The 13,547-nt window shown below is 51.4% G+C and overlaps 1 protein-coding gene across 5 annotated transcripts in view; it reads left to right on the top strand.

Moving 5' to 3' along the window:
• The window catches only part of EPHB2 (EPH receptor B2), a 133,746-nt gene that overhangs the window by 68,287 nt on the left and 51,912 nt on the right, over positions 1-13,547 (top strand). The gene's annotated exons all lie outside the window — the stretch shown is intronic.

Genomic DNA, 13,547 nt, shown 5'->3' with positions numbered 1-13,547 from the left:
GCTGCAGAGCAGAGGGGCTCCAGCCTTTGGAGCTTCTCCGTGGCTTTCTCTGGAGCTGCTCCAGCAGCTCCACATCCTTCCCGTGCTGAGGACTCCAGGGCCAGAGGCAGCATTCAGTGGGGGTCTCAGCAGAGCAGAGTGGGGGGTCCTGTCCATCTGAGATGCAGTGCTGAGCCCTCCCTCAGAGCCAGCCTGTTCCCTGCAGCCCCCCTGGGCTGTTCACCACCCCGAGCAGCACCTTGTGCACAACGGCGCTGGGAGGATGCTCTGAGCCAAACAACACCGAGAAAATCCATCAGGGAGCTTCACCTCAAATCACTCGCTCCACTTTTCACCCCTGGAAGTGATGCCAGCACCTTGGCCAGGAGCATCTCCTGCCCTTGGAGACCCTTGGGCATGGTGATCCCTGTGTTGGCTTCCCTGAATGGCCTCACAACGCTGGATTTTGTGAGCACCAGCAGACACATCACCGAGTTTCCCTGGCAGAGCCTCAAAGCTCTTGGCTCCCAGTTATCTAATCCTGCTCTGGGAGCCCAGAGCTGATATTCCTCCTGCTTCAGGAGGAATGGAAAATTTTAGGGATGTGTTGGTTATGAAACAATCCCGCTGTGTGATTAAATATCCCTTTTCTTCTCTGGCACAGTGGATGGTTTGCCCAGATTTTGGGGACCATCTCTTGACTGTGGCTTCATTTTTCTCATGTTCTTGATTTCCTTCTTGTTCTGTTAATCTTAAGGGCCCTGTTCTTTCCACAGCTTTTACCAACTGCTGTATTTCCTGCTGACTAATTTAAAGCCACTGCTGCCAGTTCAGGACTTTTTTTAAGATGCATTTTTACTCCTTCACTGTCGTTTTTTGGTTCAGAATTAATTTTTATTGTAAAAATACGAATTGCCTTTTTCCTGGGGGCAGCAGCAACTTTATTGGAGCCTATTTTGGCTCCAATATATATAATAATTATAATATTGTATAATATATATAATAATATAATACATATAATATATATTATATTATTATATATTATATAATTATATAATAATATAATATATATGCATATAATATATAGAATATATTATTATTAATATAGTATAATATACATTAATATATAATATACAATATAATTGTATAATAATGTTAATAATACAATATAATATAATTAATATATAATATATAATTATATAATATATAATATATATTATATTATTCTATAATATATATTATATTACTATATAATATATATTATATAATATATAATATATAATTATATAATATATAATATATATTATATTATTATATAATACATTATATAATATATAATATATCAATATATTAATATAATATATATTTTATATGATATATTAATATATTATATATAATATATTATATTATATATAATTATATAATAATAATAATATTATATATACTATATATATAATAAATTATATTTATTTGTGCTCTCTGTCCTTGATGGCCTTGTTGGCATCTCTGGGAACCTGTTCCCTGCTCATGCTGGGCTTGGCAGCAGGGAAAACCAAATTTCCCTGGAAATCTGGGAAGCAGGGAAAACCCTGATTTCCAGAGAATTCTAAATTCACAGGGGCAGGGCTCAACCTTCACACCCCTGACACCAGCCAGCATCTCCCAACCTTCTCTTTGAGCGTCCTCACATCTCTTCCACCTCAAGTTCCTCCCAGCAGGAAAGTCTGGGGGTTTGGAAGTCTGAAATCTGGTGGAAGAAAGCTTTCAGATGTGGAAGGTGCATTTTGATGGATGCAGGAGAAACCCACCCAAATAATGGGAATTATGAGCTGTTGAAAATTGCCTCTCCCCATCTGTTTTCCAGCATGCTGGGCTCTCAGATCCCTCCACTGAGCAGCTCTCCTGATGGATTTAGAGAGATAATTATTTGCTGCTGTTTTTCCCTCATCAGAGCATCCTTTTAGAGAAAGTTATCAGTGGAATGGGGGCCTGGGGACCAGGGCTCAGCCTCCTCCCTCTGATGTTGATCCCTCACAGCCCTCAATGACACATGGAGTGCACAGGGAATGCAGACAGTGGGAATTGCTCCTGGGTGTTTGTTCAGCCATGAATTGTGGCAGTCATTACACTCGTGCAGCACAGGGAGGCTTTAGAAAAGATTTCCTAGGAAATAATGCCTGAAATCCCTGTTTTAGCTTTCCTCACATGCACCTCCCTGGCACGGGGTGATCTTGACATGGTTCTCATCTGCAGGATGGTTCAGACTGGTTTTTGGGAAGAGTTGCAGGTGACAGTGGTTTTCTCAGGCTTCATTTTACATCCCCACCTGATATTTCCTGTTTTCTGTCCAAAATATCCTGTCAAAAATTCATGTGCTGATTACAGTGATTTGTCTTCCTTCTGTGGCCTCCCTTGGTCAAAGAGTTGGAGCACAAGGCTCATGAGGAGGGGCTGAAGGAGCTGGCAGGGCTCAGTTTGGAGAAGAGGAGACTCAGGTGGGACCTTGTGGTTCTGCACAAGTCCCTCCAGGAGGGGACAGCCAGGAGGGGACCAGGCTCTGCTCCCAGGGAACAGGGACAGGACAAGGGGAAATGGCCTCAAGCTGTGCCAGGGGAGTTTTATTTTGGATATCAGGGAGAATTCCTCCACAGAAAGGATGATCAGACACTGGCACAGGCTGCCCAGGGCGGTGGTGGAATCAGCAATCCCTGGAATTATTGTTCAATCTGTGGATGTGGCACAGCCCTGGCAGTGCTGGGCTGGCATTTGGACTCGAGGATCTCAGAAGGCTTTTCCAGCCTTAATGATGCCACAAGGAGGCTGTTCCAGTGGAACCCCAGCTCTTTTGGCAGATCAGGTGCCTGCAGACACCGTGATTTTGGGTTATACAGGAACAAACACAGCGTTCCAACTTCAGCTCGCTGCCGGCTGGAGCTGCCTCAGCCCAGGCTGCTGGGGAAGCCCTGAAAACGTCTGAGCAGCAGAAGTGTGGCTGCTGGGACGTGAGGGAATGCGAGGTGGCAGGGCCAGATGGAGTTGTGGAGAGGAGCTGGAGTCACAGGCTGGCACTGCAGTCCCTGAGCCGTGGTGGTGACAGCACCGAGGGGTTCTGCTCCGGGGAAGGGACCTCACTTCAACCAGGATTGCTTCAGCAAAAGTGAATCTTTCTCCCAGTCTGCTCCCACAAACAATTCCTGGACCTTGAGAGGTGGAAGATGAGTTGGTTGTGGGCAGCTGGAGGGGCAGAAAGCAGCTCAGTTTCCCAGGAGTGGCTGTGACTGTCTCGGAGGGTGTGGATCCCTCTGCTTCTGGTCCCTCCTTCCAGTACTTGACCTCCCTCGTGGTGAAAAACATTCTGGTGTCCAGCTGGAATTTTCCATGTGCCAGCCAGAGTCCTGCCCTCCTTCTGAGTCTGCCTCCACCTTCCTCCCACCCTGCAGGCAGCAGCAAGCTCTCTCCTTTGCCTTCTCTTTTCCAGGCTCACATCCATCCTCAGCCTCTCCATGTGCTCCAGCATCCTGGAGTCCTTCCTTGTGCTGGGGAGCCCAAACTGGAACAGCTTTTCATTGCCAGTGCACCTGGGAGCCTTTTTTTTTGGAGGAAGGTTGATTCCCCTTGGGTTTTTCCTCCTTCAGGGTTTTTTGGGAAGCACATGTGGACAGTGTGTGCCCTTCCCAGGCCGTGCTGCCTCCCCACAGCTCCTCTGCTCACTGCAGGCCAGGAATGAAAGGTTCTGTGCAGCTTCCCCAGTGACTCAACCCACCACAACGGCCCATTTTTAATCCTCCTGCCAGTTCTGCTCAGCACCAGGGGCTGACACAGAGCACTGTTGTCATCTGGAAAGTGGCTGCTGGCACCAAACCAACTGGCACTTTGAACTTGTCCCAACTGGGTGCTAAACAGCATTAAAATGTCATGATTAAACATGCCCACTCCCATTCCAAGGCTTCCAGGCCACCCCCAGCTCCACCTGGGAAAGCTGCTTGGGAAGGGAACCTCGAGGGGTCTGCAGGGCACTGCTGGGATGGGGAAGGGGATGTGGGGAGGGAGGGCTCCTGGTGCTGGGGAAAGTCAAGGCAGATCAATTTGGGAGCTGAGGCATTGTCTGCACACTGGGGATTCCCTCAGAGACCCCATCTCAGGCTCTGAAAGTGCTCCTCCAACATCTGAGACAAGGGAGTGAAGATGAGACGGGTAAAAACATTGAGCAGTAAAAAATAATAAAAACTATCTGCACCTGGAGGACCTGGAGAGGGAGGCACAAATCTGTCCTGGGTCTGATCCTGGCTCTGTTGGAGCTGGGAATGTGCAGGAATGTCTGGTCCATGGACCTGGAGAGGGAAGCACAAATCAGGTCTGATCCTGGCCCTGCTGGAGCTGGGAATGTGCAGGAATTCCTGGTCCATGGACCTGGAGAGGGAGGCACAAATCTGTCCTGGGTCTGATCCTGGCTCTGTTCAGGGCTGGGAAGGTGCAGGAATTCCTGGTCCATGGTCCTGGAGAAGGAGACACAAATCAGCTCTGATCCTGGCCCTGCTCAGGGCTGGGAATGTGCAGGAATTCCTGGTCCATGATCCTGGAGAAGGAGACACAAATCAGGTCTGATCCTGGCCCTGCTGGAGCTGGGAATGTGCCTGGTCCATGGTCCTGGAGAGGGAGACACAAATCAGGTCTGATCCTGGCCCTGCTCAGGGCTGGGAATGTGCAGGAATTCCTGGTCCATGGTCCTGGAGAAGGAGACACAAATCAGGTCTGATCCTGGCCCTGCTGGAGCTGGGAATGTGCAGGAATTCCTGGTCCATGGTGTGTGTGTGCCCCTGTCCCCAGCAGCCCCACAGTGCCCAGGCTGTGACTCCAGATTGGCACCAGCACCAAGAGGACTGGGGACATTTGAAGGGCTCTTGTCCAGGAAAATCTCCCTTTTTGCTTCCTTGTTTCCTTTAGGATTAAAGTTGTTCTCCTCGGGCTGGAAACATGGAATGTTTGTCAAGTTTACGAGGGCTTTTAGAGAGGCTTTTAGAAAGAACATCCTATCCCTTCTTTTATAGGGCTGAGATAAGATTATCTTTGTTTTAACACCAATTAAAGCAGGAAGGGTTTATAGGATTAGGGGTTTTCCATCAGTGCAACTTTGATGTCACCACTTGCCTGCTTGGTTTGTTCCTTTCCCTGCCTTAAATCCTTGGGAAGTGTTCCTGTAATGGTTAACTTCTCCTCCCTCCCCAGGCAGAGCTCTCCCAGGCAGGAGCTTTGGGAAACAGTTAAACAAGACCAAACAAAGTAAAAAAAAATGTGAAGGTCCCAAATTCTTCAGGAGGTTTCTTGGAGAAAGCTGGCTGGGAATAGTCAGTGTGTGAGCCTGCAGTGCTTGGGTGTTTACCTCAGGAGAAAACTTGTGCTGCTGGCCTGAGCTGCGTGTTTAAAATGAGGATATAAAATTGTAGACTCCCAGAATGGTTTGGGTTGGAAGGGAACTTAAAGCTCATCCCATTCCACCATGGGCAGGGACACCTTTCACTGTCCCAGGGTGCTCCAAGCCTCATCCAGCCTGGCTTTGGACACTTCCAAGAATCCAGGGATGGCTACAGCTTCTCTGGGCACCCTGTGCCAAGGCCACAACTCCTTCACAGCCAGGAATTCTTTCCCAATCTCCCATCTAACCCTGTTTTCTGGCAGTGGGAAGCCATTCCCTGTGTCCTGTCTCTCCATCCTTTGTCCCCAGTCCCTCTCCAGCTCTCCTGGAGCCCCTTTAGGCCCTGGAAGGGGCTCTGGGTGTCCCTGGAGCCTTCTCCTCTCCAGGTGAGCACCCCCAGCTCTCCCAGCCTGGCTCTGGAGGGGCTCCAGCCCTTGGAGCATCTCTGTGGCTTTCTCTGGTCTCACTCCAGCAGCTCCATGTCCTTCCTGTGCTGGGACCTCAGAGATGAAAGCAGTGCCCCATTATTCCCCTGCTCCATGCAAGTCACCCCAGGGCTCCCAGGCAATGCTGTTGTCCATCCCCTGGAGCTCTGCTTCCTTCTGTGTGTGCCAAGCTGCCCAGACAAGGTTTGGAGGTTTGGAAGCAGTGTCCTGCTTGCCCCATGCCTGGCACTGGGATTGCTCCTGGGCCAGCATCACCTGGCATTCCTGGGGTGGGGAATGTCCTGCTTCAGGAGAGCACTGAGCTGGCCTTGAACAGTCACACCCTGGAGGAGCCAGGAGTTTGGAGGCATCTGCTGCCACCAGAGCAGCTGCTGAGCTCTGAACTCAGCCCTGGTTTCAGCTTCTGGAAGTGTGCAGTGAACTGAGGCTGGGGCTGCAGCCAGCCCTGCTCTCCAGCAGCGTGGTGGACACACAGGTCCATGGCTCCTTGGGATAGAACCACAGAATCCTGGAGTCACCAAGGCTGGAAAAGCTCTCTGAGATTGAATCCAGCTGTTAACCCAGCACTGCCAGGGCCACCACTGTCCCTTGTCCCCAGCTGCCACACCCACGTGTTGTTTGAGCACTTCCAGGGATGATAACTCCACCTGGGCAGCCTGTGCTGATACCTGACCATCCTTCCCATGACCAAATCTTCCTTAATATTCTATCTAAACCTCCCCTGGTTACAATTTGAAGCTGTTTCCTCTTGTTCTTTTGCTTGTTTCCTGGGAGAGGAGACTGACCCCAAACAGGGACAGGGAAGTCCTTGTGCATGGCTGGCCCTGACAGGATAAATGCTGCATTATGGTCCCCTCCATCTGTACCCTGAGGACCTTGGCAACATCCCAGTCCCTCATGCTGGGACAGAAAACTTTCCATCTCTCTTTAAGAAGCTGTGACAGGCTGGGGAGGCTGAGCCAGGCTGCCAGGGCAGGTAAAACATTCCAGGCGTTTCTCTGTGACAGGAATGCCATCAGCAGTGATGGATGTGCCCTCCCCCGCAGCAGCACGGGGGAAACTCGCAGGTGTGTTGCCCACAGGTGTGCTGGGCTCACCAGATGCCTGGAGCTGGGAGCAGTGCTGGAAAGGAGGTGACCTTGTGAACCCTGGGGAGCTGCAGGGGGGAGTTTGCTGGGAAGCCCCCGGTCCAAAGCCTCTCCCAGGTGAGAGCTCAGCACTGGCAGGGAGCTGCCTGGGCTGGGGTGAGGCTGGTGCTGCTCTCAGGAGAGCAGGGGGCTGCACCTGCCTGGATTTGTGTGTGATGAACACTATTGGTTTGTTCCAGGCTCCTTGGCCTGGGTCTGTGGAGCTTTGGGCCGAGGAGACACTGGCCACAGCTCAGGGTTTATTTGCCCCTTGCAAGACCTTCCAATGTGGTGTGTTTTGGCATCACTCTGCCCTGTCCTCTCCAAACCCCTGTGACACCCCAGTGCTAAGGTCCTGTCACAGCCCCACGCTGTCCCAGGGACCAGGGGACACAGGAGATGATGCTGAGAACGAGATGTGGGCTCTGAAACTGCCATGAGCTGTGGACAGGCAGGGCACACGTGGAAACACTTGGCAGGGCACTTTGGAGGGAGCTGTGTCTGAGGGAGCCTGGTGTGGAGCTGGAGGTGAGATGGCTCTGAGGGAACCTGGCATGGAGCTGGAGGTGAGGTGAGGTGGCTCTGAGGGAGCCTGGTGTGGAGCTGGAGGTGAGGTGAGGTGGCTCTGAGGGAGCCTGGAGTGGAGCTGGAGGCAGGTGAGGTGTCTGGCGTGGAGCTGGAGGCAGCTGAGGTTGTTCTGAAGGAGCCTGGTGTGGAGCTGGAGGTGAGGTGAGGTGGCTCTGAGGGAGCCTGGCATGGAGCTGGAGGTGAGGTGAGGTTGTTCTGAGGGAACCTGGCATGGAGCTGGAGGTGAGGTGTCTGGTGGGGAGCAGCATTGCAGGGAACATGGAGTTTGAAGTGCTGGCACCTCCAGCTGAGGCCAGAGCAGCAGTGCCTGTGGTGATGGGACCCAGGTGATCTCCTGGAGCTGCTGGTGAGGTGCAGGGTGCTGGCCCAGTCAGTGGGGACGTGTCTAAAAGCCAGGAGGATGCTTTTGCTGCCTGTGCTGTCTTCCTTCCATTCCCATCCCGTGGAGAATGATGAGGTTAAACAGGAACATTTGCATTGGGACCATTCCCTTTATTGACAATTCTGTAATCCACATCATGGAGGTTCCCCTCCAGTTAATCTCATTTAACCCTGTTTTCCCTCCTGTATTTCCCTCCCCTGCTCTCCAAATGCTGTCAGAGCTGTTGGCAGTGACAGCACCTGGCAGTGGCATTAATTGCTTATCTGAGGATGAGGTAACAGCTCGGGCTGCTAATTAAATTTATCCCTAAGGGAAGCAGAGGACCCGTGTGGCCTGGGGAGCAGAGAGCTGGCACCTCCAGGTCCAGCTCCTCACTCTTTCCAAGCTAGCAGCCAGCTCCAGGATCCAAAGGGCTGGGGTGTCAGCACTGAGCCCTCTTCCCTGCAGCACTCTCCAGGCTGGGACACAAATTGGGAGTGGATCCAAAGGCAGCGTTGCTGCTCTGGGTTGTCCAAAGGCCACCCTTGTACTAAGAGGATAAACCCCACTGGGTGAGGGACAGGAACAAGCAGAGGAGGGATAAATTTACAAGGACAATTTACAAGTGAGAGCTGTTTGGATGGAGAATTGAAAACAAGGGTCGAGGTGGAAGGGACAGAATGGAGCAGAATGTGGGAAAAGTGACAATCATGAAAGGAAAAAGGGGGAAATTCAGAGCTGGTTCTGCACAGAACATCGTAAATGGCTTTGAACTGGAAGAGAATAAGTTTAGATGGGATATTGGGATGGAATTCTGCCCTGTGAGGGTGGGCAGGCCCTGGCTCAGGGTGCCCAGAGCAGCTGGGGCTGCCCCTGGATCCCTGGCAGTGCCCAAGGCCAGGCTGGACATTGGGGCTGGGAGCAGCCTGGGAGTGTGGGATGTAATTGAACCTGAGATGAGCTTTAAGGTCCTTTTGAACCCAAATCCCTTCCATGATTCCATGGAATACCCCACACACCACAAACAGCAGAGAGCCAGAAGTGCTGTGCAGGGAGGCTCTGGGGTCTCATGTCCAACACCCATTTGCACTGGGGCTGCCACCAGCATCAGTTCAATTCCAACCATGGAATTCTGCTCCATCTACCCCAAGGATGGAATTCTGCTCGCTCCACCACCCCTCTCCCAGGTCAGCACCATCTTTTGGAGAAGCAGCTTTTCATAATGTCCTGTCTGAACTTGTGGTCCTTGTCCTGTGTTGCAGAGTCTGGCACTCTGAGAAGTGTTTGAGCCTGTTTTCAGCAGGTGCAGTTTGATCCTCCCTTATCCCAGCATCCCCAGTTACCCCATCCAGCTCTTCCCACCTCTCCTGTGCCCCAGGGATGACCATCTGGGTCATCCACTGGACTCTCCTGCTCCTCCCTATCCCCCTTGAACTGACCATGGCAGCATCCCCAGTGCCTGGCAGGGGAGAGGAAAACACCTCCCCCAATGTCCTGGCTCTGCTCCTCCTGGCTTGGCCCAGGACATTGTTCTCCTTTTTCCCCATCAGAGCATCTGTGGGGTTTGGTGTGGGGCTGGAGTGGGAGCAGCCCTGTGGTGTGGGGCCAAGAACCACGCTGGGTTTGTGGGGTGATGAGGCTGCCAGTGGGAGCAGGGACACCAAGAGCATGGAGGAGGGATCCCAAAAGCATCCCCAAAGCCACAGAGGAGGGCAGGAGGCAGGATGTGGCCAAGGGGAGCTGCAGAGCCAGCCCCCAGCCCCGGCCCCGCAGGGAGAAAGGAGCCAGTGGGGAGATAAGGCTGGGGATTTAAGGCTCCTGGCAGATCCTGACAGCCAGGGCTGCCTGGTTTCCATCAGCCTTTAAAAATGCCTCGCTGCAGTTCAGGGATCCTCGCTGCCAGGAGAAACAGGGCCAGGCAGAGGGGGCGAGGAGAATCCTTCCTTCCTCAGAGCCCTCAGCATGGGCTGAAGGTGCCATTTTAGGAACTTTTATTGCAGGAGGGAGCTGTTTGCTCAGAGCTGTTTCCAGGAGGGGCCTCTGAAGGCCAGGGCAGTTTGGGAGCCGGGTTGGAGCCTGCCCAGCTCGCACTGGATTAATTAAAGAGTTGGTTAGAGAGAGGCAGTGAGACACGAAGGAACAGGGTGGCCCCTCCTGCACATTTGGCCAAAGGTTTTCCCTGAGCCATGGGATGCCTTTCCCTGCTGAGCCCTGGGGCAGGAGGGCTGGAAGCTCGGTGCCAGCAGCCTGGTGTGGTCCTCTGCAGGGAGGGCAGGATGCTCCCTGGGTCCTTCTCATGGAATTCCCTTCAGGAGCCAGGCTCCATGCTCCTTGTGGTCCCCTCCAACTCAGTTCATTCTGTGATGACCCAAGCACGTGCCTTTCCATGCCCTGGGAGCGAGTGGCAAGCAAGGAGATCCAGCACTGCTCAGCACTCCCAGCCTGGAATTCCCATTCCAGGTTGGAGACAGGCACAGGCAGAAGTGCAGGCTGCCCTCGGAGCTGTACCCAGCGAGGCAGCCAGCCCAGAGGCAATTAAAGGTCCATCTGTTCCCTGTGAAGCCCTGTCAGCATCCCATCGCTGCTGGAGGTGCAGGAAACTGATGGGGCCAGAGCCACTGGCACCAAAATCGCCCTCCAGGGATGAGAGATGCTTGGATAAAGTAGAAATCTCTGTTTCAATCCCCTCTTTCCAAGCAGGAATTTTTAGGGATGTCCTTGATGCAAGCCTAAGGAAAAGCAGGAGTGTCCCAAAGCTGCTGTCACCTCCCAGAAAATTGAGGTGTCCTCGTGTCTGTGTCAGGCTGGATATCAGGAGAGGATATCAGGAAAGGATATCAGGAAAGGAGGGTTTGGACAGCACTCCCAGGGATGCCCAGGCTGGGATTGCTGGGGGGTCTGTGCAGGGTCAAGGTTTGGATTTGGTCCCTTCCAGCTCAGGATATTCCATGATTCTGTGATGCTTCCAGCACATGGTGAGAATATTCCCATTTTTCAGGCAGGAGGGGTTTTAGCTCCTGTGTGAAGATTTCACTTTTCATTTGCTGTTTACACTGGAAACAAGGAATTGGGTGGATTCCTAAAGAAAATCTGTTTTCTCACCCAGGGGAAGACCTGGAGGGAGCAGAACAGTTTTAAACACAATGTTCATTTATTTTGCTTCTGGAGGTTGTCATTACTTGAGAAAAATAAATCAGTAAAAAAAAGGACTTTGCATCAAATTCCAGTGATTTTTCCTGTCTTTCCACATGATTTCAGAACATTTAACTTCAGAGAAGTTCTGATTTTTCCAGGATTATTTTATCCCATGCGGGACCTACTGGGGAAGAAGGGACTTGACAAAACTCCTGGCTGTGTTTTTTGCTGGCTGATGTAAAGAATTTCAGTGTCCCAGCTTGGTATTTTTAAGGAACAACCACTGAGCCTCAGTTTTTATCCCTCTCCAGACACTGACCTGTGCCAGGGCCAGTGTGGGGAATGTTTTTATCCCTTGGAGTAGTCACTACACTCCACACTGAGCACCTTTTGGATGTCTTGATGCAGAAGCAGCATTATAGGAAAGTAGCTATTTTTAAAATAAACCTCAGGAAGGTGAAAGAGGTCCCTGTCTGAAACAATCCTTGCTGGAATGACCCTGCATTTCACCCGGGCTGTCAGATGAGAGCAATTTTATGTGTTGGTCTTTTGTGTGTCTCAAATATTGGTATTAGTGCAAGAAGCCTGTTATCATGTCCCCATTGCTTGTGGGGGATGCAGAACTGCCCAGCCATCTCCTCTCCCAACAGCTTAACACCCTCTGAGCTGGGCTGCTCCTGGGGGAAGTGGGTCAGGAATGGAATCGATGGGAAAATCCAGGAACACGAGGAGAATCCTGTTTTTCAACAGCTCCTTTGGCCACAAGAGGAAGGAGGGACAATGCAAGCAGGAAAGCTGATGGAATTTTTCTGTAGAGCTCTTGTCATTGGAAACTCAGGATAATTCTGGAGAAAAGGAGATGAAAACTGAAAAAAAAAACCAAACAACAAAACAAACCAACCTTCTTTTTATCCTTTTTTCCCAAATAGCTACTTCTTAGCAATGGCTCTTGCTCACAGCAGCCCCAGTGAATGTTTTTCCCAGACTGTTTTCTGATCTGCCTCATTCCTGGGAGCCTTGGCAGGAGTTTGTTAAACTTGTTTCAGCACAGGAACCACCTGGCTCCCCCCAGGCCCTTCAGGCTGTGGAAGAATTAACAGCAACACAAAGTCACAACAGGAGTAACCACAGAGGAATGGTCTGAGCCTCTGAGCTGAGCTTTTCCTTGGGCACTGGTGATCCCTGGGCTTGGGAAGGACTTTCTGTGGGGGTCCTTGGGTCTGTTAGTGCTGGATCACAGCGTGGTCCAGCCTTCAGCACCATCTCTGCACCCCCTGTGGGGCTGGACACATTTAGGGTTGAGTGGCTGCTGCTTATGGAGCATCTTCTTCACCTGTGAGGGGCTCAGAGCCCTGGAGGCAGAGCCCAGCCTGCTGTTACTGCTCAGCAGAACCAACAATTTATTTGTAATATTGAGTCATAAAATCATTAAGGTTGGAAATGCCCCCTAGGATCATCGACCCAGCACTGCCATGTCCCCAAGTGCCACATCTACAAAGTCATGAGGACAAAACTCTGGGGGGAGTTGCAGAAGGAGCCTATGAGACAGCGTGGGCAGGGAATGAGAGGGAAATTGGAATTCAAAAGACTTGAGGTGATACAAATGGAAGAAAAACAACCCCAAGCTGGTGGAAAGGTGGAATCACAGAATGATTTGGGTTTGGAGATGCCCCCACAGGCAGGGGCATCTTCCAGTAGGGCAATTCACACACACCTGCACAGAGATGAGCTGGGATGTCCCTCACAGCTCAGATCTTGGGACTTTCACAGTCACTACACTGGTGTCTAAAAAATAACGTGGGCATTGCTGAAAAGAGAGTAAAACACTGAATGTTGTTATGTAGTGTGGAGCATGACAGAGGTTTGGACAGCTCTAGAGGTTGTGGACAAGGCAGATGGTGATTGAGTGTGCATTGGCAGTGGAAATGTGGGATGGCATCAGGAATGGCAGCTTGGCTTCGAAGCAGAGAGCAGCAGTTTCTTCCTGCAGCGTGTGGTTACAGCACAGGGCTCTTCAGGGGTAAAACAGGTGCAGGGAATAAAGAAATGAGTGGGTGACAGTGGGAGAAACACCCTCCTGGGGTATGGAGTGCAAGGAGCTGTGTCTGAGAAAGGACTGGGGAAGTTGTGGGCAACAAATGCACCTGGTTCATGCCCTGGTTCAGGCTGGTCATGGAATCATGGAATATCCTGACTTGGAAGAGACCCACAGGGATAAAATCCAAACCTTGACCCTGCACAGATACCCCAACAATCCCAGCCTGTGCCTGGGAGTGGTGTCCAAACCCTCCCAGAGCTCTGGCAGCCTCGGGACCGTGCCCATTCCCTGGGGAGCCTGGGCAGTGCCAGCACCCTCAGGGGGAAGAACCTTTCCTGAAATCCAAGCTAAACCCCCCTGACCGTCACTGCTGTAGGGAGGATTCTGGTGTCCGTGGTCTGACCTGGTTACAGCCACTCACATCTTCTGTGGCAGTGGCTGAAAATCCCCTCTGACTCCT

The sequence above is a fragment of the Parus major genome, chromosome 21, assembly GCF_001522545.3.
Source record: "Parus major isolate Abel chromosome 21, Parus_major1.1, whole genome shotgun sequence".
Lineage (NCBI taxonomy): Eukaryota > Metazoa > Chordata > Aves > Passeriformes > Paridae > Parus > Parus major.
This window is presented reverse-complemented; position numbering and strand designations above follow the sequence as displayed.